Source organism: Eschrichtius robustus, chromosome 14 (genome assembly GCF_028021215.1).
Source record: "Eschrichtius robustus isolate mEscRob2 chromosome 14, mEscRob2.pri, whole genome shotgun sequence".
In the NCBI taxonomy this organism is placed as follows: domain Eukaryota; kingdom Metazoa; phylum Chordata; class Mammalia; order Artiodactyla; family Eschrichtiidae; genus Eschrichtius; species Eschrichtius robustus.
The window spans coordinates 49436768-49462461 of record NC_090837.1 but is presented as its reverse complement, the minus strand read 5'-3'; the positions used below and the strand labels follow the sequence as shown (position 1 = coordinate 49462461).

Genomic DNA, 25694 nt, shown 5'->3' with positions numbered 1-25694 from the left:
AAGAGTTAGTAGGCCAATACGTGAAGGTCTTCTAAAAAGAAAGAAATACTCAAAACTGCATATTTAAAAAATAAGGCTAGAAATATGAACACACAGTTCTCATAGAAAGCAATGCAAATGTCCCCTAAATACAGCTACTCAAACCCACTCCTAATAAGAGAAATGCAGCTTCTGTCAGATTAACAAAAGTCTGAATATTTACCGAATATTCCTTTGACAGCGCTATGGAGGAAATGAGTACTCTCATGCATTGCTTGTAGAAATACAGAAATTTAAAGTAAACTTGACAGTATCTAGGAAAATTAAATATGCATTTACCATTCGACCTAGCAATCTCTTTAGGAATCTCGTTAGCAGTTTATCTCAAAGATACACTGGCAAAAATACAAGAAGACATATGCAGAAGGCTGTTTGTTACAGTGTTATTTATAAATGCACAAAAAAAGGGTTACCAATAAAAATGTCCATCAAGAGATGGCTAGTTGATTCAATTATAGTGCATCCAAATAAGAGAATAACATGAAGCTATAAAAAGTAAGGTATCTTTATATACTCCAGATAGTGAAAAGTACTTATAGTATGCTAACATTCATTAAAGAAGGATACATATAATTTTTTAAAATTTACGTAGAGACAGGAATGGGGGAGGAACAGTATGAAGAAAGGAATACAAGCCAGAATTCTCTGAGTATACTTGGTTTTCATACTTTGTTTTGTAAATTTAACTTTGAAACAATTTGCGTATTTACATAATTATTAAACAATCTGATTTTAAGAATCCCTAATATTGAAAGAAAGATTATGCAAATGAACTTTATCTGTTTAATGAGTGGTTGGCACAGCCCCATAGATAGGAACTTTTCTAAGTGATCTCGAAAGTCATAATTTGACACCACAGCGTGAAAGCTTATGATAAAACCTTAAACTATTTTCAGTAATGATATTATTCTTTTGCAACTGTTGTCTGTGTATTATAGTTTAAAGCAAATTTGTAGTTATGTTGGTGTCAGCGAAAGCTGGGATTTTCAGCAGAGGGCAAAGTAGATACAGATGTGAAATCAATAAGTTTAAGCAAAAACTCCATAATCTTGTATTTGAATAGGTAGTATCATTGAGAGCTCAGTGTAGTTTTGTTTTAAAAGAAAAACATACTTCCTATCTTTTTCCACTGAAAATGCCTGGAAACAAAGACCAATTTGAAAATTTGAATTAGGCTTGATGAGCTTCTAATATATTTGGGAGGGAATTGCATTATTAGTATCAAATGAGTATATACTCTAGAAAATTACTTACCTCTACAATACTAGAAACATGCTCCGAGTGTATTCAGGAGTGTTTCTGCTGGAAGGCTGGGGGTCTTTGGTCTGCCTTAAAATTAAAGGTCCTGTAAGGACAGGATCACTGAGATTTAGTCTATATCAATTGCCCTCCAGCTCAAAAGACGGGTGCCTGAAGTGGAAGAGAAAAAGAAAGCAGCTTATTTCAGAAAAAAAAATTAAGTTTTAAGTGTATATTCAGTTTTTCAAAAGCCAGCTAGTGAGCCTTCTCAGCTGTTTTCAACTCTTATTTTTATTTGAACAGCACATCAGCAGGAAAGAGCAAGTCCAAGACCAGAAAAGGAAAACATAAACAAAAGCTAAGCCTTCTTTTAGCCCGTAAAGCTGGAAATGCTAACACTTCTTTTTAAATATTTTATATAAGTAAGAACTGGTAGGTAGTTCAGAACTTAACCACCAAATCAAAAAATTGGGGGAAAAAAAAGTTTCATCACTAAAGATTTTATTGACACAGATTTTTTAGATTTGAAAAATTGTTCACTTAGGAAATTAATTTATAGAACATTAGTAACAATAACTACCACTTATTGTGTTATTATGGTGTTTCAGTGTAGTCTCCATTCAATCCTTATACAGTCCTATGAGATATGTTCTGCAATTTGGGGGAAATTTTTTATAAAACTGAACTTGCCCCCACTTGAAAAAATCATGCCTAGCTACCACTTTCTTTTTTTCTAACATGATTGAAACCTATTTTGTGAGGCTCAGAGGGTTGAGTGACTTGCCAAAAATCCCTCCTTAACAATAAAAGGAGGGGCCAGGATTTGGACACAAGCGTTCTGACATGAGAGGCCACATTGTAAACCAATGAGCTGACCATCTGTGTAATAGAATATAATGGAAGCGAGTACTGATGTAAGTGATAGCCCCTGGTCAGCACTAATCTACTGTCTCCAGAAACTCTCCCATTCTGGACATTTCATAGAAATGAATGAATCATTCAATATGTGGTCTTTTGTGTCTGGCTTCTTTCACTTAGATGATGTTTTCAAGGTTCATCTATCTTATAGCATGTATCAATGCTTCATTTTTTTATTGCCAAATGATATTCCATTCTATGGATATGTCAGACTGCGTTTAGCAATTCATCAATTGTTTAGCTCAACTGATGGGCACTTGGTTTTTTCCACTTTGGGGTTACTATGAATAATGCTGCTATAAACGTTTATGTAAAAGTTCCTGTATATGTGTTATCAATTCTTTGGGGTATATACCTGGGAGTGGAATTGCTGGTTCATATATGTTGTAGCTCTATGTTTAACATTTTGAGGAAATAACAGACTGAACATGGGCTGTCTTTCAACCTTTTAAAATTTCTCTCAACAAGTCTTATAGTATTTACAGTATGAGTTTTGCACTTCTTTTGTTAATTTTATTGCTAAATATGTCCCTTTGTGATGCTATTGTAGATGGAATGTTTTCCTTAAAACATTATTCTATATTTTTTCTATTTTTTGGAATAGTTTGTGAATTAGTGATATTCTTTATGTGTTTGGTAGAATCCAGGACTGATATTATCTGTGCCTGGGCTTTTCTGGGAGGTTTTTGATTCCTAAATCAACCTCTACTTACTTGTTAAAGGTCTACTTATATTGTCTCTTTCTTCTTGAGTCAGGTAAGTAGTTTGTGTATTTCCAGGCACTTGTCCATTCAGCTGAGTTATTTAATTTATTGATACAAGTGTTCATAATGCTCCTTCATAATCTTTTTTTATTTTTGTAAGGTCAGTAATGATGCTCCTATTGTCATTTCTGATTCTAGTTATTTGAGTGTTCTCCCCTTTCTTTGGTGATTCTGGGTAAAGGTTTGTCAGTTTTCTTGATCTCTTCAAAGAGCAAGCATTTGGTTTCATTGATTTTCTTTATGGCTTTTCTATTCTCTATTTCATTGATTTCTACTCCCATATTTATTATATCCTTCATTTTGCTTACATTTAAGTTTAGTTTTCTCTTATTTTCCAGTGTCTTAACCTGAAAAGTTAAGACATTTATTCCAAGTCTTTTTTTCTCTTTGTATACAGGCATTTACAGCTATAAATTTCCTTCTAAGCACTGCCTTATCTGCATTACATTTTTGGTATGTTATATTTTTGCTTTCATTCACCTCAAAGTATTTTCTAATTTCCTGTATCATTTCTTCTTTGGCCCATTGGTTATTTAGTAGTATGTTGTTTAATTGCCATGTATTTGTGAATTTCCCAAATTTCTTCTATCAATGGCTTTGTATAATTTCAGTCCTTTCACGTTTATTGAAGCTGGTTTAATGACCCGGATTATGGTCTAGCCTGGAGAATGTCCCACGTGTACCTGAGAAGTATATATATTCTGCCGTTGGTAGTAGGGTATTTTGTAAATGGTATTAGGCCTAGTTGGTTTACAGTGTTGTTCAAGTTTTCTATATTCTTGTTGATCAGCTACCTAGTTTTTTATATCCATTGTTGTAAGAAGGGTAATGGGATCTCAACTACTGTTGTTGAATTATTTATTTTTGCCTTTAATTCTGACAGCTCTGTTTCATTTATTTTGGCACTCTGTCATTAGGTACAGATATTGTTTATATTGTTATATCCTCTTGACAGAGGATTGATGCTTTTATCATTGTAAAATATCCCTATTTATATCTAGAAACTCTTTGAAAGTCTATTTTGCCTAATATTAATTATTTATGTTATATCAGGATCAGGAAAAGACAATGGTAACTTAGCTTATCATGTTGATACTAAAAGTGAAGCGAACTGGGCAAAGCTTTGGACATGGAAATGACATATAAAAGAGTATAGAACAAATGTTTACTCAAACACAACCAAAATAATTTATCTCTACTCCATAAATGGCTAAGTAATTGTGGGAGCCCAATGCCAAATGAAAAATGTGGGGCCCCTTATTTAAGAGTTAAGAATTTCAAGATGGTGACAACAGAGCATTAAACAAATCATGAGACATTTCTGAGCAGAATCCTGTGGGACTGCACATTTCGTGGCCCACTTTGCTCCTTTGATTTATTCAGCAAGTTGGAGGAAGCGTTGTGTTTTCATGAAAAAGGCAGGGAGCTACTGGTGAGGAGAAAGATAATATATACAATGAGGGAAAAGATTGAACACAGAAGTGAGAATATTTTTAGAGAGTCTTTTTGAGAAGAGAAGAGAGAACTTTGGAGCAACTTCCGATCAAGAGTAAAAATTGAGAGGGAAATTAAAGAGAAAATGTTGCTATGAATGATTAACGAGGAGGGCTCCAAAAGTTTGCTTGCCCTCCTACCCAGTCTCCACAGAGAAACCAAGGTAATCTTTAAGAAAAGGAAAATCTGATCATACTACTTCGTTATCTAAAACCCTTCTATGGGGTCTCATTGTTCTTAGAAAAATGACATTACCCAGCTCTTCATGCCTCAGTGTCCTCCCTCCTGAAGTTTTCTTTGGTCATTTTTTACCCCTACATCCCTCATTTATTGCTCATTTTTAAATCTTGAACTCCACGTCTAGATCAGGTATAGCCATAACGCTAATAGCATCCTGAATTTGTCCCTTGAAGCATATACCACAGTGCACATACACATACCCACACACGTGTAATCGCAATACACTGGTATTCAGTCCCCAGTTGTATTGTTCAGTGATGGTCAAAAGCCACATAGGAGATCTGGCATAGGTTCCAGGTATGCAGCCATATAAGTGAGCAGTTTATATAGAAAGTTTTATTAGAAAACAGTTTTTATAAATTTGTCGTTTGAATGTAGGTACTATGGTGCTGTGATGAGGTCTGCCTTGTATATAATTCTCCCCCCAAAAAAACCTCAGCACCATAGAATGATTGATAGAATCTAAATGGACTTGAAAAATAATTTGATAGCAACATCTTTATTTTTTAAAGGCTATTAAGAAAGAAACAGGCCAGGAAAATTAGATGACTTGCTCACACAGGTTGACTTTTTGGGTGTTTAGTTAATGCGTCTTCTGACTTTTTGTATGGCGAGATAAAGATCTCTTAAAGACACAACAAAGAACAACTTTGAGCAATTCAGATTGTGTGTTGCTGAGAAGAAACCCGAGTAACAGAATAACCAGAATGGCATGCAGCAAATTTAAAATGAGGTGGCTTTCTTTGAGCAATGGCCTTGGGCTGAGTGTAATTGAGTGAAAAAATAAAAAAGAAAGAAAGAAAAAGAAAGGCAAAGACTAGTCTAAGTAAATAGCAACTTTAGGCTTAAACCCAAGAGAGTTTCTCTAGCTCACATTTGAGAAAGGACTATAGTAATGGTAGCAAGGCAAATGGTTAATTTCATGTTGTGAAGGAGCTTTAAATAACATTTCTTCTCAAAAACAAATTCTACCTGTAACACTGGTATTGGCTCCTGCTGTTTTGATTTTGTTTAGTTTTTGCTTTTTTAACCACAGGAGGGCACCTAGATTGATCAGACCTGCAAATCCCTTTATTTGGGGACCTTCTTCATAAATTCTGGGAAGCCCAAACATTCTTTTAAACATGGTATTATCTTTAGCTTAGTTTTTCATTTTTAAAACATCAGAATAGTCATTCCCTATGACAGATTTGGAGCTGTGGGGGAAAAAACTATATACATATACATAAATCTTGAGAGCTAAAAAGGCATAGCAGAAGATTAGCATGATATGAGATGCCAACATCATATCTGATGGCTGACAACTACAGTTAATCTAAGTTTGAGAATACTTAATTTTAGAATTTGTAGAGATCTTCTGAAAAGTGTGGAAGGGAGCAGCAACTTTCAAGAGACCAAGTTGAATTAGTTACACATCTGACTTAATTTATAAAACACATGAAGACAATCAGAATTCAGACCATTAATGGAGAAACTGGGAGGTAATTTGAGTTGGTAGCATAAACAGGAGGGCAAAGATGGAAGGAGATATAATATTTGCAGAACCTTTTAAACTAATGTAATAAGAACATGAACTCCGCAGGTTGTACTATGTTCAAGAAGAATGTGAAGGCAGAAGAATGGAAAAAGATACCTTAAAAATATTTGGATTTAACTTAACAAATATCTTGGGGTTCTCATGTTCAATTCACTGTAATAAGTACTTTCTTAGTCTGTTCGGGCTGCTATAACAAAAATAGCATAGACTGGGTGGCTTAAACAACAGACATTTATTTTTTTCACAGTTCTGGAGGCTGGGAAGTCCAAGATGATTAAGGTGCTGGCAGATTTGCTGTCTGGTGAGAGTCTGCTTCCTGTTCCATGGAGGACCATCTTTTCACTGTGCCCCTTTCACATAGTGGAGGAATGAGGGAGCTCTCTGACTTCTCTTTCTTATAAGGGCACTAATCTCATTCATGAGGGCTCTACCCTCATGACCTAATCACCTCCCAAAGGCCCTACCACCTAATACCATCACACTGAAGATTAGATTTCAGCAAATGAATTTGGTGGGGGGAGGGGGATGCAAACATTCCATCTATAGCTGGTGCATTAAGAGAAAACAAGTTGAATAAGGCAGAATCACTGACATTAAGAAACTAACAGATCAAAAAGATAAAACATTCCTCCTCCTCTTGTCTAAACATCAAAATCCTTTAAGACTGATTTAAATCGTACTTCCTCTGTGAAACCTTACTCCTCTACCTCGCCACTCACTCTTCCACTCTTTGGAAGATTAATCACTCTCCTGCATGTACCTTTTTTCTAGCACTTATCTCACTGAATTATGACGACATGTGTTTTCAAATATTTTTCCCTAAATAGATGTGCACTCCTTGAAAGCAGGAACTCTGTCTTATTCATCCCTTGAATAAGGCCAGAAATATAGTAAGTGCTCAATCATATTGGCTTAATGAGTGAATAAATTTTTAAAAATAGAACACCTAGTGCCAAAGTCAAAAAAAAAAAAATACAAAGAGAATTATTGCTATATATTGGATGGCAGGGTGAAGGGTTTATCTTAGATAAAGCAAAGGGCTCAGTGGTTGAAGTTGACAATTCTGTGGGTGAAAGAGGAAGGCTCCAAAGAGTTCTATAAACTCCTGCTTAAGTTTGAATATGGTAGCAATAGTAAAAGCTTGCCCATGTTGGAGACTTCATAGCGTGGAAAGGGTGTGCTTCAAATCCTTTGTTAGCCAACCTCCATTTGTTTAGAGCTGGCAAGGGTCTGCACCCAACAATCCAAATTTTCAAGTTGGAGTGTTATCAAAATGACAGCAGTTACCGTTTTTATAAAGAACTTATTCAAATCATCCCACTGAAATGAGAAGCAAGCAAGCAGCCAATCCTGGCATTATTATCACATCCAATTACATAGGACTTTGGAATGCTTTCTTTCTATCAGGAAGTTCACATTGAGCTGTCTAAAGAGGGCAATTGTTCGCTGCAGTCATCCACTGGATCTATTGAGTCTAAATTGTATGCATAATGCATAAGTTAACTGCCGATGTTTCCTCTCCACAAACCCCATCGGGCAGACTTTTCAATTTGTTTTTCAACCCTCATGTAAACTGGGCTGATACACAGACCGCAATCTAACAAGACCAAATTGTAGTAATGACCATAATAACTAACCTTTGTATAGCAATTTCTAGTTTGCCCAAATCTTTATATCTGTGATCTTCTTTGCTCCTCACTAATATTGAGGATTGTCAGCTGTAAAGATGCTTTGGATCACAGCCTATGATTATGAGCCTAAAGGAGCTTGGCCGTAAGATTCACCACCACACTAGAGCTGGTTCACAATAGTGTGACTGGCTTGGTGTGTGGCTCTTGCTCTCCCTCAGCATCAACATTCTGAAACATCACTTCTCATCTGAAATTTTCAAAGGAGTGCTTCTGTTCATTTACTGCCTTCACTCCTCACCTACCATTTACTCTTCAATCTACTGTAACTTGCTTATGCCAACATTTGGCTGAAACTGGTCAGGTTAAGTCTATCAGTGATTCCATTTATTGCTAAACTAAAAGTGCTTTTTGCCCTTGATCTTACCAGATGTCTTGGGTATATTTGAATCTGTCGATAACTAGAGCCTTGAAACATCCACTCTCTTGGCTTCCATGTCACCTGATCACCAGATAATTCTTCTCCTGCTGCCTTGAGTCCTTTCCCTCGACCCACGCCCTTCCCTGCTGGGTTTCTCCTAGCATCCTTCCCTCGTCAATTTAATCCTCTTGTTCTGCACACTGCTCAAAGGAGAGCCCACTAACTCTCATGGTTTCAACTTCAGAATGTGCCAAAAGCTGCATAATCTCCTCCATGCTTTGCCTTGAGCTTCAGATTTTATATCCAGTTGTCTGCCACATAGCTTGATCCAGGTATCCCAAGAAACCTCATATTTAATTATTTAAGAGTGAATTCTTCACCCCCACAGATATTATTGTCTGTTTCTGAGGTTATCTCACACAGAAATGCCCTCCCCTGCACCTGATCTGTATCAGCTATTACCTTCTCTATGATTATTTTCTGGTTGCTTCACCCATTACCTTTACTTCCTTTATGTCCCCATGACACTGTAGGCATACCTCTTTCTCTTTTAACCTATTATGTGCTCTTTTTTCTACTAGATTGTACAGTCTGAGGGCAAGCAAGGTAACTTTTTCTGACTATCATATCATCAGTGTCAGTAGGTAACCATCTTATATTATGGCTCAATGAATAGTAAATGGATAAATGAATGACTCAGAGAGAGAAATCATTTCAATAAGATATTGTGCCTCTTTAGAGAACTTAATTAAATCTAATTGAGCATGGGGAAAGTCAGTTGAAGTTGAGGATATCTTCTTAGTGTTTGTTGTCTTTTCCTCTTAATACTCCAAAGAGCACAATACTGGAAGAAAAGTATTTCATATCAAATATTTGCGACAAATATTTTGAAATACCCATGTATGTTCTGTTTTAAAATGTATTCAGTTTAAGTCCTCTGATTCAGGAAAGAAATGTTTAACATAGTTATGTAGGGAACTGGGAAGGTATACTTTTTACTTTGACCTTACCTTCTTAATAACTTGTTCTGGCTCACTAGCCATGTGGAAACAAGGAGTGCAAATGCATGGAGAGAAAAACCATCTTGCTCCAGGAGACCAGCTGGGTGTTTTTCGGGTGTGAAAAATACATAAGGTCTATTATGTAAAACTGTGTAGATAGATAATGACTTTATAGAGTAGAGCCTAAAGTAGTTCACAGAAGTTAAGCAATGCCCTCTGGGTAATTCATATGTCCTTTACACAATGGGGAAGAGCCAGCCACATGATTATAACATAGTATGTGAAGAAAGGAAATTGCGTGATCTAATTGAAGTCAACATGATTGGAATTATGCGGTTATTATATCTCAGTAGAGTTCCAGTAAACCTCACTGAGTTGTCAAAGCATATTCTACAGCACATAGTGGGAACTTCATTTGTATCTAGAGATTTTTCCATCACTGTGCCCAAATTATTGTAACTATTCTTAGCAAGTCCATTTCTCCCATGTGTGTTCCTTTGATGACCTGACTTTGAATCCGAGTATTTTCAAACTTTAAATCCTACTGATTGTCCTCATTTTGATTATTCTGCATTTCTTTCAAATACAAGTTTATCAACATCTGTGCTATCCAGTACGATAGCCACTAGCTACATGTGGCTATTGACGTTCAAATTAATTAAAATTAAATAAAATTTAAAATTCAGTTCCTCCGTCACACTGGGACACATTTCAAGTGTTCAACTGCCAAAGTGGTGATTGGCTACTGTATTGAACAGCACAGAACACTTCAATCACCACAGAAATTTCTATTGAATGGCACTGACTCTAGGCTCTAATTGTCTCACCTACACCATTGCATTGACCCTTGGTTGGTTTTATTATTGCAGAAAACCTCTTCTACATTTATTTCATTGGCTCCTTGCATTTAATTATGTGTCATTCACTCCTCAATGAAATAAATGAGGTCAATGAATAACCTTATGAAAACTTAGTTGGTGATTCTTAAATAGTAATGCTTTTAATTCAAACTACTCAGCTTTTAAATAACTTTCAGTTATTTTAGCAGTCTGAGAAGAGCTAATAATAACTTGTAACATAGGTGTTGAAAACCTTTTGGCATAGGCTGGGATTACTTTAAAACCAGAAACAAATTTTAAGAGAATTTCATTGTAACAGAATTTGTAATTATGCATTTCGAGAAAGCAAACCTAAACGCCACATATTTGAAATGTGACCACAATTTTGAAACCGAGCTCATTCTGTTTTTCCAGCTCTTCTACATACTATAATAATAACTTAGAATTCAACTGAGGCTGAATTTTTTGCACACATGTATATTGAGATACATAGAGTTTCAGGGAGATGATGCTTATTTGTAAATGTTAATGATTGGAAATTATGTTAACCATTTGCTGGAAAATGATATGAATTATCTGCAAAATAAAATGAAGCATCTTTCAGTTTATCTGACTGAGCCCTCACATCTTCCAGCAGGTTTCGGTAGATCAGGGAGCCTCAGAGAAAGGGCTCTGAAAAGAGAGGTGAGTGACCCTGTGTTTTCCCTGGACTGCCCAGCACATGTAATAGGTTTTATAGCTCAATATTGATCAGGCCTTTCTGGCAGAAGCTTTCTAAAAGCCTGTTCTCTACAGTAAAATGGATCTTATGTACTCTTAAGATCCTCTTGAGAATTTTGTGTTTGTGCCTACTCACTGAAGAGATGGAAAGAAAAGACTTTGTTAGTAATCTCGGACCTTTCTTCTTGAGCCTGCTGGTATACCATTCAGGGGCTTTCCAGGTGGCATGAGTTCATTATGGTTGGCTTGGGTTGCTTTTCTTAACAACCTCCTTTGAACTTTGACATGCCCTCTGGTAATCTCTCTAAACAAACCGCTTAAAGTTTCCTGGCCTTGCCTGCTCTCAGCTCCAGGAAGGAGGTCTCTTGGGGAGTTCAGAATGTTCTACTTTTCTAGGAAGTCAGAAATCCCACTCTCTATATGGAAATTGAATTAGCTACTTTCTATATTCCTCCTTCCTGGGTTCAGGTATTGATGCACCTTTCTGAAACAGGCACCGGGCTGCTCCCTTAGCCTCCTTAGAGATCTTGAGTCTGCCTAAGAGCGTAGGAAGGCCAGAGTTGCCTTATTTTTTTTCTCTTGCATGTTAAAAAATTCAAATTCCAAGTATGATTACAATTAGAATGCTAATATTTCCTTTTGTGATTTCAAGGCACACAGTCATTTAAAATGACATTTGGCTCTTGACTAATATACAAAGGCTTTTTCTGAAACCCCTTCTCCCATCCAGGTACAAGTGCTAGGACTTGTGGAAGTAGATGTGCTTGAATGTGCATTCACACAGTGCAACTTTACCTCCTGAGCTGCTGTTTGGTCCACTCACTCAGATCCAGAATTAACAAAAGATTACAAAATTAAATGTGTCATGACTAACATTCTGACCAATATCGCTATGGTCACAGGGAGAAACAAATTATTTCTGGTAATTTAAGCCCATTAGGGAATATAATCCTCTTGAGTACTCTGAATATATCTATAGGTAGCTTGTACACTACTCTATATTTAGGGATTTTTTTTCTGGTTCCTATTTCTTTTTTTTTTTTTTTGTTTTTTTTTTTTTTTTTTTTTTTTTTTTTTTTAAAACATCTTTATTGAAGTATAATTGCCTTACAATGGTGTGTTAGCTTCTGCTTTATAACAAAGTGAATCAGTTATACATATACAATATGTTCCCATTTCTCTTCCCTCTTGCATCTCCCTCCTTCCCACCCTCCCCATCCCACCCCTCTAGGTGGTCACAAAGCACCGAGCTGATCTCCCTGTGCTATGCGGCTGCTTCCCACTAGTTATCTATTTTACATTTGGTAGTGTATATATGTCCATGACACTCTCTTACCCTGTCACATCTCACCCCACCCCCTCCCCATATCCTCAAGTCCATTCTCTAGTAGGTCTGTGTCTTTATTCCCGTCTTGCCACTAGGTTCTTCATGGCCTTTTTTTTTTTTTTTTTTTTTTTTTCCTTAGATTCCGTATATATGTGTTAGCATACTGTATTTGTTTTTCTCTTTCTGACTTACTTCACTCTGTATGACAGACTCTAACTCCATCTACCTCATTACAAATACCTCCATTTCATTTCTTTTTATGGCTGAGTAATATTCCATTGTATATATGTGCCACATCTTCTTTATCCATTCATCTGTCGATGGACATTTAGGTTGCTTCCATGTCCTGGCTATTGTAAACAGAGCTGCAATGAACATTTTGGTACATGACTCTTTTTGACCTATGGTTTTCTCAGGGTATATGCCCAGTATTGGGATTGCTGGGTCGTATGGTAGTTCTATTTGTAGTTTTTTCAGGAACCTCCATACTGTTCTCCATAGTGGCTGTATCAATTTACATTCCCACCAACAGTGCAAGAGTGTTCCCTTTCCTCCACACCCTCTCCAGCATTTATTGTTTCTAGATTTTTTGATGATGGCCATTCTGACCGGTGTGAGATGATATCTCATTGTAGTTTTGATTTGCATTTCTCTAATGATTAATGATGTTGAGCATTCTTTCATGTGTCTGTAGGCCATCTGTATATCTTCTTTGGAGAAATGTCTATTTAGGTCTTCTGCCCATTTTTGGATTGGGTTGTTGGTTTTTTTGTTATTGAGCTGCATGAGCTGCTTGTAAATCTTGGAGATTAATCCTTTGTCAGTTGCTTCATTTGCAAATATTTTCTCCCATTCTGATGGTTGTCTTTTGGTCTTGTTTATGGTTTCCTTTGCTGTGCAAAAGCTTTTAAGTTTCATTAGGTCCCATTTGTTTATTTGTGTTCTTATTTCCATTTCTCTGGGAGCTGGGTCAAAAAGAATCTTGCTGTGATGTATGTCATAGAGTGTTCTGCCTATGTTTTCCTCTAAGAGTTTGATAGTGTCTGCCCTTACACTTAGGTCTTTAATCCATTTTGAGTTTATTTTTGTGCATGGTGTCAGGGAGTGTTCTAATTTCATACTTTTACATGTACCTGTCCAATTTTCCCAGCACCACTTATTGAAGAGGCTGTCTTTTCTCCACTGTATATTCTTGCCACCTTTATCAAAGATAAGGTGACCATATGTGTGTGGGTTTATCTCTGGGCTTTCTATCCTGTTCCATTGATCTATATTTCTGTTTTTGTGCCAGTACCAAACTGTCTTGATTACTGAAGCTTTGTAATATAGTCTGAAGTCAGGGAGCCTGATTCCCCCAGCTCCATTTTTCGTTCTCAAGATTGCTTTGGCTATTCGGGGTCTTTTGTGTTTCCATACAAATTGTGAAATTTTTTGTTCTAGTTCTGTGAAAAATGCCAGTGGTAGTTTGATAGGGACTGCATTGAATCTGTAGATTGCTTTGGGTAGTAGAGTCATTTTCACAATGTTGATTCTTCCAATCCAGGAACATGGTATATCTCTCCATCTATTTGTATCATCTTTAATTTCTTTCATCAGTGTCTTATAATTTTCTGCATACAGGTCTTTTGTCTCCTTAGGTAGGTTTATTCCTAGATATTTTATTCTTTTTGTTGCAATGGTAAATGGGAGTGTTTTCTTAATTTCACTTTCAGATTTTTCGTCATTAGTGTATAGAAATGCAAGAGATTTCTGTGCATTAATTTTGTATCCTGCTACTTTACCAAATTCATTGATTAGCTCTAGGAGTTTTCTGGTAGCATCTTTAGGATTCTCTATGTATAGTATCATGTCATCTGCAAATAGTGACAGCTTTACTTCTTCTTTTCCGATTTGGATTCCTTTTATTTCTTTGTCTTCTCTGATTGCTGTGGCTAGCACTTCCAAAACTATGTTGAATAATCCTATTTCTGACAATATAAATTTCTCTTCATTGTTCTTTGAAGAAGTATGGTAGGAATAATCATGTTTTCTTAACACAGTTCCTGAAAACGTATTTATAAACGCAGTGTGTCTATAATTCGGAGAAAAGTCATACTATGTTTATTTTTGGTGTGATCTTTCCAAGCAGACATGTTCTTGTGTGTTTATAATAATCACCTCATTCATATCCTCATCTTCCATGGGCTATTCTCCCACCACTCTGTCCAACGATGGCCTGTTCCCATGATTTCTTCTGTTTCCTGTAAAATATTAATTTGCTTTCATTGCAACTTAAAAACAAAGATGAGAAATTGGAGGAGGACATTGACCTCCATGGATTGATTTCATCAATCCCATCTCCCTTCACATGCACAAAAAAATATTTTGTCTGGATTCATAAGAATGGTCCTGTTTAACATTTATATCTCTTGACTGTTGACAAAGCAAATATTTGATAAGAAATTACTGAGGGAATGCAGGCATGTGCACTCTGTCTCCAAACACTGCTTCTTAAAATTCTACATTCCTTGAATCTATATTTTTACCTCCAAGTTTTATTGACTAAAAGATAATAAGGATAATCTTTCAATATAAATACTTTGTATTTCACTTGAGTTATTGTTTTATTCATAGTTTTGGATAACGGTAAATTAAATGTGGACATTTATTTTTATTGAGATATAACTGACATTTAACATTGGGTAAGTGTGAGGTGTACAATTTGTTGATTTAATACATTTATATATTGCAATATGATTTCCACCATAGTGTTAGCTAACACCTCTAGCATGTCAAATAATTATCATCTCTTTTTTTGGGGTGGAAACAATTAAGCTCTAGTCTCTTAGCATTTTTGAAGTTTAAAATACAGCATTTTTGTCTACCATCCTGTGCTGTGCATTAGATCTCTAGACCTTGTTTACTACTTGTTTCAAGTTTGTAACCATAAACAGCATATCCCCAGTTCCACCACCCTCCAGACCCCGGTAACCACCATTCTGCAATATGTTTTATGAATTTGGATTTTTTTAGGTTTTACATACAAGTGATATCATACAGTATTTGTCTTTCTCTATCTGACATCTCACTTAGTATAATGCCCTCAAGGTCCATCAGTGTTGTTGCAAATGGCAAGATTTCCTTCTTTCTCATGGCTGAATAATTTTCTATTGTGTGTGTATATATATGTGTGTGTGTGTGTATATATATGGATACACAAGTAATGGTATATAAACAAGTAGTTCATATGTATATGCCACTACTTGTTTATCCATTCATCCATTAACAGACACCACTTAGGTTGTTTCCACATCTGGCTGTGAATATCGCTGCAATAAACATGGGAGTGGTTATATCTCTTCAATATCCTGTTTTGATTTCCTTTGGATATATACCCAGAAGTAGAATTGCTGGATGATATGATAGTTCTGATTTTTTGAGGAACCTCCATGCTCTTTTCCACAGTGACTGAACCAATTTACATTACCACCAGCAATGTACAAGGATTCCCTTATCTCTACATCCTTACCAATGCTTGTTTTCTCGACAGCCATTCTGACACATGTGAGGTGGTTTTGATTTGCCTTTCCCTGTTGATAAGTGACATTCAGCATCTGAATGTACCTGTTAGCCATTTTGATGTCTTCTTTGGAAAAATGTCTATTTAGTTCCTCTGCCCTTTTTTTTAACTTTTTATTTTATAGGAGTATAGGTGACCAACAATGTTGTGTTGGTTTCAAGTATACAGCAAAGTGATTTAGTTTTACATATACATGTATCTATTCTTTTTCAAATTCTTTTCCCATTTAGGTGGTTACATAATACTGAGCAGTGTTCCCTGTGCTATACAGTAGATCCTTGTTGGTTATCTATTTTAAATATAGCAGTGTGTACATGTCAATCCCAAACTCCCAATCTATCCCTCCCCGCCCCCACCTTTCCCCCTTGGTAACCTTAAGTTCATTCTCTAAATATGTGAGTCTGTTTCTGTTTTGTAAATAAGTTCATTGGTTTCACTTTTTTGGGTTCTGCATATAAGCGATATCATATATTTCTCTTTCTCTGTCTGACTTACTTCACTTAATATGATAATCTCCAGGTCCATCCATGTTGCTGCAAATGACATTATTTCATTGTTTTTAATGGCTTAGTACCATTGTATATAGGTACCACATCTTCTTTATCCATTCACCTGTCAATGGACATTTAGGTTGCTACCATGTCTTGGCTATTGCAAACATCACTGCAATGAACATTGGGGTGCATGTATCCTTTCAAACCATGTTTTTCTCTGCATATATGCCCAGGAGTGGGATTGCTGGATAATATGGTATCTATATTTTTAGCTTCTTGAGGAACCTCCATCCTGTCCTCCATAGTGGCTGTACCAATTTACATGCCCACCAACAGTGTAGAAGGGTTCCCTTTTCTCCACACACTCTCCAGCATTTATTGTTTGTAGACTTTTTGATAATGGCCATTTTGACTGGTGTGAGAGATCTCAGTGGAGTTTTGATTTACATTTCTCTAATAATTGGCAATGTTGAGCATCTTTTCATGTGCCTCTTGGCCATCTGTGTGTCTTCTTTGGAGAAATGTCTCTTTAGGTCTTCTGCCCATTTTTTGATTGGGTTGTTTGTTTTTACGGTATTAAGCCACACTAGCTGTTTGTAAATTTTGGAGACTTATCCCTTGTCGGTCTCATCATTTGTAAATATTTTCTCCCATTCTGTGGGTTGTCTTCTCATTTTGTTTATGGTTTCCTTTGCTATGCAAAAGCTTTATAATTTAATTAGGTGTCATTTTTTAATTTTTGTTTTTATTTTCATTACTCTGGAGACAGATTGAAAAAGATATTGCTGCGATTTATGTCAGAGAGTGTTCTGCCTATGTTTTCCATTAAGAGTTTGGTAGTGTCTGGTCTTACATTTAGGTCTTTAATCCATTTGGAGTTTATTTTTGTGTATGGTGTTAGAGAATGTTCTAATTTCATTCTTTTACATGTAGCTGTCCAGTTTTCCCAGCACCATTTATTGAAGAGACTGTCTTTCCTCCATTGTAAAGTCTTGCCTCCTTTGTCATAGATTAATTGACCATGGGTGTGTGAGTTTATTCTGGGCTTTCCATCCTGTTCCATTGATCTATATTTCTATTTTTGTGCCAGTACCATACCGTCTTGATGGCTATATCTTTGTAGCATAGTCTCAAGTCAGGGAGCCGTTTTTTAATTGGATTGTATTTTTTTTGTTGTTATTGAGTAAGAATTTTTGTATTCTGGATATTAACCTCTTATCAGATATGTGGTTTGCACATATGTTCTCTCATTCCGTAGTTTGCCTTTTCATTTTGTTGATGATTTCTTTTGCTATGCAGAAGCTTTTTAATTTGATGTTGTCCCACTTGTTGATTTTTGCCTTTACTGCTTGTGCTTTTGGTGTCATATCCAAAAAAATAATTGCCCAAACCAATGTCAAGGAGATTTTCCGATTTTCTTGTAGGAATTTTATGGTATCAGGTATTCTTGTTTGTCTTTAATACATTTCAAGCTAATTTTTGTGAGCAGTGTAAGATATGGTTCCAATTTCAATTTTCCCAGCATCATTTTTTTCAATTTTCCCAACACTCTCCCCAGTGAGTAGTCTTGGCTCCCTTGTCAAATATTAGTTGACTGTATATACAGAGGTTTATTTCTAGGCTCCTGTTTCTGTTTCATTTGTCTATGTGTCTATTTTTATGCCAGTTCCATACTGTTTTATTTACTCTAGCTTTATTGTGTAGTTTGAAATCAGGAAGTTTGATGCTTCCAGCTTTATTCTTCTTTCTCATGATGGCTTTGGCTATTAGGATTATTTTTCTATTTCTGTTAAAAAAAAAAGGCATTGAAATTTTGATCAGCATTGTGTTGGATCTATAAATGGCTTTGGGTAGTATGGACATTTCAGTAATATTAATTCTTCTGATCTGTGAATATGGAATATATTTCCATTTGTGTCTTCAATTTTTTTTTTCATCAAGGTCTTGTAGTTTTCATTATATAGATTTTTCACTTGGTTAAATTTATAAGTATTACATTTTTTTATTCTATTGCAAATGGGATCATTTATTTCTTTTTCACATGTTTCACTATTAGTTACATAAACACGTTTTTAGGTTAAATAAATTGAATTAAAAAAAGAAAAATCAGTGGTTTCATATTTCTTATAGAATAAAATTCAAATGTATTACCATAAAAAACACACATAACTGATTTCTGGGCGTTGATTCTATATTCTGCAAATTTACTGAATTTGTTGATTATTCCCAACAGTTTTTTTGGTTGAGTCTTTAGAAATTTCTATATATAAACTAATAATATCTCCAAATAATGACAGTTCTACCTCTTTCTTTCTGATTTAGATGATTTTTATTTCTTTTTGTCTTGCCTAATACCTCCAGTTAGGACTTCCAGTACCATGTTTAAGAAGAGTGGTTAGAGTGGACACTATTGTCTTGTCTTGTTCCTGATCTTAGATGAAAAGCTTTCAATTTTTTTGCCATTGAGTAAAATGTTAGCTCTGGTTTCATCCTATATGGCCTTTATTATGTTGAGGTATGTTCTTTCTATACACAATTTGTTGAGGTTTCTTTTTTTAATTACCATGAAAAGACATATTTTGTCAAATGCTTCTGCATCTGTTGAGATGATCATATGATATTTTTTCTGCTATTCTATTAATATGAGGTATCACATTTATTGATTTGCATATATTGAACCATCCTTGCATCCCAGGGATAAGTCCCACTTGGTCATGGTGTATAATTCTATTAATGTGTTGCTGAATTAAGTTTACTAATATTTTCTTGTGAATTTTTGCATCTATATTCATCAGAGATATAGATCTATACTTTTCTTTTCTTGTAGTGTCCTTGTCTGGCTTTGGTATCTGGAAAGATCTTCCACTGTGAAATGAGTTTGAAGTGTCCCCACCTCTTCAAATTTTTGGAAGGGTTTAAGATGGATTGGCATTCATTTTTCTTTAAGTGTGTGCTAGAATCCACCTATCAAGTGTACCATACTGTTTTGATTACTGTAGCCTTGAGGTATAGTCTAAAGTCACTGAGTGTGATGCCTCCAGCTTTGTTCTTTTTTTCTCAAGATTGCTTTGGCTATTCACGGCCTTTTGTGGTTCCATATAAATTTTAGGATTATTTTTTCTAGTTCTGTGAAAAATGTCACGTGTGTTTCTACAGGGATTGCATTAAATCTGTAGATTGCTTTGGATGGTATGGACAGTTTAGCAATATTAATTCTTCTGATCCACCAATATGGGATATCTTTCTATTTATTTGCATAATCGTTAATTTCCTTCATCACTGTCTCATAGTTTTCAGAGTATAGGTTGTTCGCCTCCTTGGTTAAGTTTATTCCTAGGTATTTTATTCTTTTTGATGCTGTTTTATTTTTTATTTTTATTTTTTTTAAACCTTTATTGGAGTATAATTGCTTTACAATGGTGTGTTAGTTTCTGCTTTATAACAAAGTGAATCAGTTATACATATACATGTGTTCCCATATCTCTTCCCTCTTGCATCTCCCTCCCTCCCACCCTCCCTATCCCACCCCTCTAGGTGGTAACAAAGCATCGAGCTGATCTCCCTGTGCTATTCGGTTGCTTCCCACTAGGTATCTATTTTACAATTGGTAGTGTATATATGTCCATGCCACTCTCTCACTTTGTCACAGCTTACACTTCACGCTCCCCAAATCCTCAAGTCCATTCTCTAGTAGGTCTGTGTCTTTATTCCCGTCTTACCACTAGGTTCTTCATGACCTTTTTTTTTTTTTCCCCTTAGATTCCATGTATATGTGTTAGCATACTGTATTTGTTTTTCTCTTTCTGACTTACTTCACTCTGTATGACAGACTCTAACTCCATCCACCTCACTACAAATAACTCCATTTCGTTTCTTTTTATGGCTGAGTAATATTCCATTGTATATATGTGCCACATCTTCTTTATCCGTTCATCAGTTGATGGACACTTAGGTTTCTTCCATGTCCTGGCTATTGTAAATAGAGCTGCAATGAACATTTTGGTATATGACTCTTTTTGAATTATGGTTTTCTCAGGGTATATGCCCAGTAGTGGGATTGCTGGAATGTATGGTAGTTCTATTTTTAGTTTTTTAAAGAACCTCCATACTGTTCTCCATAGTGGTGGCATCAATTTATATTCCCACCAACAGTGCAAGAGTGTTCCCTTTTCTCCACAACCTCTCCAGCATTTATTGTTTGCAGATTTTCCGATGATGGCCATTCTGACCGGTGTGAGGTGATACCTCAATCTAGTTTTGATTTGCATTTCTCTAATGCTTAGTGATGTTGAGCATTCTTTCATGTGTCTGTTGGCCATCTGTATATCTTCTTTGGAGAAATGTCTATTTAGGTCTTCTGCCCATTTTTGGATTGGGTTGTTCGTTTTTTTGTTATTTGGCTGCATGATCTGCTTGTAAATCTTGGAGATTAATCCTTTGTCAGTTGCATCATTTGCAAATATTTTCTCCCATTCTGAGGGTTGTCTTTTGGTCTTGTTTATGGTTTCCTTTGCTGTCCCAAAGCTTTTAAGTTTCATTAGGTCCCATTTGTTTATTTTTGTTTTTATTTCCATTGCTCTAGGAGGTGGGTCAAAAAGGATCTTGCTGTGATTTATGTCATAGAGTGTTCTTCCTATGTTTTCCTCTAAGAGTTTGATAGTGTCTGGCCTTACATTTAGGTCTTTAATCCATTTTGAGTTTATTTTTGTGTATGGTGTTAGGGAGTGTTCTAATTTCATACTTTTACATGTACCTGTCCAGTTTTTCCAGCACCACTTATTGAAGAGGCTGTCTTTTCTCCACTGTATAGGCTTGCCTCCTTTATCAAAGATAAGGTGACCATATGTGTGTGGGTTTATCTCTGGGCTTTCTATCCTGTTCCATTGATCTATATTTCTGTTTTTGTGCCCATACCATACTGTCTTGATTACTGTAGCTTTGTAGTATAGTCTGAAGTCAGGGAGCCTGATTCCTCCAGCTCCATTTTTCGTTCTCCAGATTACTTTGGCTATTCAGGGTCTTTTGTGTTTCCATACAAATTGTGAAGTTTTTAGTTCTAGTTCTGTGAAAAATGCCAGTGGTAGTTTGATAGGGATTGCATTGAATCTGTAGATTGCTTTGGGTAGTATAGTCATTTTCACAATGTTGATTCTTCCAATCCAAGAACATGGTATATCTCCCCATCTATTTGTATCATCTTTAATTACTTTCAGCAGTGTCTTATAATTTTCTGCATACAGGTCTTTTGTCTCCTTAGTTAGGTTTATTCCTAGATATTTTATTCTTTTTGTTGCAATGGTAAATGGGAGTGTTTTCTTAACTTCACTTTCAGATTTTTCATCATTAGTGTATAGGAATGCAAGAGATTTCTGTGCATTAATTTTGTATCCTGCTACTTTACCAAATTCATTGATTAGCTCTAGTAGTTTTCTGGTAGCATCTTTAGGATTCTCTATGTATAGTATCATGTCATCTGCAAACAGTGACAGCTTTACTTCTTCTTTTCCGATTTGGATTCCTTTTATTTCTTTTTCTTCTCTGATTGCTGTGGCTAAAACTTCCAAAACTAGGTTGAATAATAGTGGTGAGAGTGGGCAACCTTGTCTTGTTCCTGATCTTAGTGGAAATGGTTTCAGTTTTTCACCATTGAGAACAATGTTGGCTGTGGGTTTGTCATATATGGCCTTTATTATGTTGAGGAAAGTTCCCTCTATGCCTACTTTGTGCAGGGCTTTTATCATAAATGGCTGTTGAATTTTGTCAAAAGCTTTCTCTGCGTCTATTGAGATGATCATATGGTTTTTCTCCTTTAATTTGTTAATATGGTGTATCACGTTGATTGATTTGCGTATATTGAAGAATCCTTGCATTCCTGGGATAAACCCCACTTGATCATGGTGTATGATCCTTTTAATGTGCTGTTGGATTCTGTTTGCTAGTATTTTGTTGAGGATTTTTGCATCTATGTTCATCAGCGATATTGGCCTGTAGTTTTCTTTCTTTGTGACATCTTTGTCTGGTTTTGGTATCAGGGTGATGGTGGCCTCGTAGAATGAGTTTGGGAGTGTTCCTCCCTCTGCAATATTTTGGAAGAGTTTGAGAAGGATAGGTGTTAGCTCTTCTCTAAATGTTTGATAGAATTCGCCTGTGAAGCCATCTGGTCCTGGGCTTTTGTTTGTTGGAAGGTTTTTAATCACAGTTTCAATTTCAGTGCTTGTGATTGGTCTGTTCATATTTCAGACCTAGGTGTCCCTAGGTCTGAAGTGGGTCTCTTGTAGACAGCGTATATACGGGTCTTATTTTTGTATCCATTTTGCATCCATTTTTTGATCCATTCAAAAAATGCTTTTGGTGGGAGCATTTAATCCATTTACATTTAAGGTAATTATCGACATGTAAGCTCCTATTCCCATTTTCTTAAATGTTTTGGGTTTGTTATTGTAGGTGTTTTCCTTCTCTTGTGTTTCTTGCCTAGAGAAGTTCCTTTAGCATTTGTTGTAAAGCTGGTTTGGTGGTGCTGAACTCTCTCAGCTTTTCCTTGTCTGTAAAGGTTTTAATTTCTCCATCAAATCTGAATGAGATCCTTGCTGCGTGGAGTAATCTTGGTTGTAGGTTTTTCTCCTTCATCACTTTAAATATGTCCTGCCACCCCCTTCTGGCTTGGAGAGTTTCTGCTGAAAGATCAGCTGTTAACTTTGTGGGGATTCCCTTGTGTGTTATTTGTTGTTTTTCCCTTGCTGCTTTTAATATGTTTTCTTTATATTTAATTTTTGATAGCTTGATTAATATGTGTCTTGGCGTGTTTCTCCTTGGATTTATCCTGTATGGGGCTCTCCGTGTTTCCAGGACTTGACTATTTCCTTTCCCATATTAGGGAAGTTTTCAACTATAATCTCTTCAAATATTTTCTCAGTCCCTTTCTTTTTCTCTTCTTCTTCTGGGACCCCTATAATTCTAATGTTGGTGCATTTAATGTTGTCCCAGAGGTCCCTGAGACTGTCCTCAGTTCTTTTCATTCTTTTTTCTTTATTCTGCACTGCGATAGTTATTTCCACTATTTTATCTTCCAGGTCACTTATCCATTCTTCTGCCTCAGTTATTCTGCTTTTGATCCCTTCTACAGTGTTTTTAATTTCATTTATTGTGTTGTTCATCGTTGCTTGTTTCCTCTTTAGTTCTTCTAGGTCCTTGTTAAATGTTTCTTGCATTTTGTCTATTCTATTTCCAAGATTTTGGATCATCTTTACTATCATTATTCTAAATTCTTTTTCAGGTAGACTGCCTATTTCCTCTTCATTTGTTAGGTCTGGTGTGTTTTTACCTTGCTCCTTCATCTGCTGTGTGTTTTTTCTGTCCTCTCATTTTGCTTATCTTACTGTGTTTGGGGTCTCCTTTTCGCAGGCTGCAGGTTCGTAGTTCCCGTTGTTTTTGGTGTCTGTCCCCAGTGGCTAAGGTTGGTTCAGTGGGTTGTGTAGGCTTCCTGGTGGAGGAGACTAGTGCCTGTGTTCTGGTGGATGAGGCTGGATCTTGTCTTTCTTATGGGCACGTCCACGTCTGGTGGTGTGTTTTGGGGTGTCTGTGGCCTTATTATGATTTTAGGCAGCCTCTGTGCTAATGGATGGGGCTGTGTTCCTGTTTTGTTAGTTGTTTGGCATAGGGTGTCCAGCAGTGTAGCTTGCTGGTCGTTGAGTGAAGCTGGGTCTTGGTGTTGAGACGGAGATCTCTGGGAGGTTTTTGCCATTTGGTATTACGTGGAGCTGTGAGGCCTCTTGTGGACCAGCGTCCTGAAGTTGGCCCTCCCACCTCAGAGGCACAGCCCTGACGCCTGGCTGGAGCACCAAGAGCCTGTCCTCCACATGGCTCAGAATAAAAGGGAGAAAAAATAGAAGGAAAGAAAGAAAGAGGATAAAATAAAATAAAGTAAGCTAAAATAAAATAAAGTTATTAAAATAAAAAATAATTATTAAGAAAAAAAAAATTTTTAAGTAAAAAAAAAAATGGACGGACAGAACCCTAGGACAAATGGTGAAAGTAAAGCTATACAGACAAAATCTCACACAGAAGCATACACATACACACTCACAAAAGGAGGAAAAGAAAGGGGAAAAAATAATATATCTTGCTCCCAAAGTCCACCTCCTCAATTTGGGATGATTTGTTGTCTATTCAGGTATTCCACAGATGCAGGGTACATCAAGTTGTTTGTGGAGTTTTAATCCGCTGCTTCTGAGGCTGCTGGGAGAGACTTCCCTTTCTCCTCTTTGTTCGCACAGCTCCCGGGGTTCAGCTTTGGATTTGGACCCGCCTCTGCGTGTAGGTCGCCTGAGGGCGTCTGTTCTTCGCTCAGACAGGACGGGGTTAAAGGAGCAGCTGATCTGGGGACTCTGGCTCACTCAGGCCGGGGGGAGGGAGGGGTGCGGATGCGGGTGGAGCCTGCGGCGGCAGAGGCTGGCGTGACGTTGCAGCAGCCTGAGGCGCGCCGTGCGTTCTCCCAGGGAAGTTTTCCCTGGACCACGGGACCCTGGCCGTGGCAGGCTGCACAGGCTCCCTGGAGGGGCGGTGTGGAGAGTGACCTGTGCTTGCACACAGGCTTCTTGGTGGCTGCAGCAGCAGCCTTAGCGTCCCATGCCCATCTCTGGGGTCCGCACTGATAGCCACGGCTTGCACCCGTCTCTGGAGCTCCTTTAAGCAGCGCTCTTAATCCCCTCTCCTTGCGCACCAGGAAACAAAGAGGCAAGAAAACGTCTCTTGCCTCTTCAGCAAGTCCAGACTTTTTCCCGGACTCCCACCCGGCTAGCTGTGGTGCACTAGCCCCCTTCAGGCTGTGCTCACACAGCCAACCCCAGTCCTCTCCATGGGATCTGACCTCCGAAGCTGGAGCCTCAGCTCCCAGCCCCCGCCCGCCCCGGCGGGTGAGCTGACAAGCCTCTCGGGCTGGTGAGTGCTGGCTGGCACCGGTCCTCTGTGCGGGAATCTCTCCACTTTGCCCTCTGCATCCCTGTGGCTGCACTCTCCTCCGTGGCTCCAAAGCTTCCCCCTCCACCACCCGCACTCTCCGCCCGCAATGGGACTTCCTAGTGTGTGGAAACCTTTCCTCCTTCACAGCTCCCTCCCACTGGTGCAGGTCCCGTCCCTATTCTTTTGTCTCTGTTCTTTCTTTTTTCTTTTGCCCTACCCAGGTACGTGGGGAGTTTCTTGCCTTTTGGGAGGTCTGTGGTCTTCTGCCAGCGTTCAGTGGGTGTTCTATAGGAGCAGTTCCACGTGTAGATGTATTTCTGATGTATCTGTGGGGAGGAAGGTGATCTCCGCGTCTTACCCTTCCGCCATCCTGTCTCTCATTGCTTGATGATGCTGTTTTAAATGGGATTGTTTTCTTGCTTTTTCTTTTTGATTGTTCATTATAGTGTATAGAAAAGCAACAGACTTGTGTATATTAATCTTGTATCCTGCAAATTTATTGAATTCATTTTATTA

The 25694-nt window shown here is 37.2% G+C and overlaps 1 protein-coding gene across 8 annotated transcripts in view; it reads left to right on the top strand.

The window, feature by feature from the left end:
- Positions 1-25694, top strand: part of NOL4 (nucleolar protein 4) — a 417003-nt gene that overhangs the window by 361558 nt on the left and 29751 nt on the right. The gene's annotated exons all lie outside the window — the stretch shown is intronic.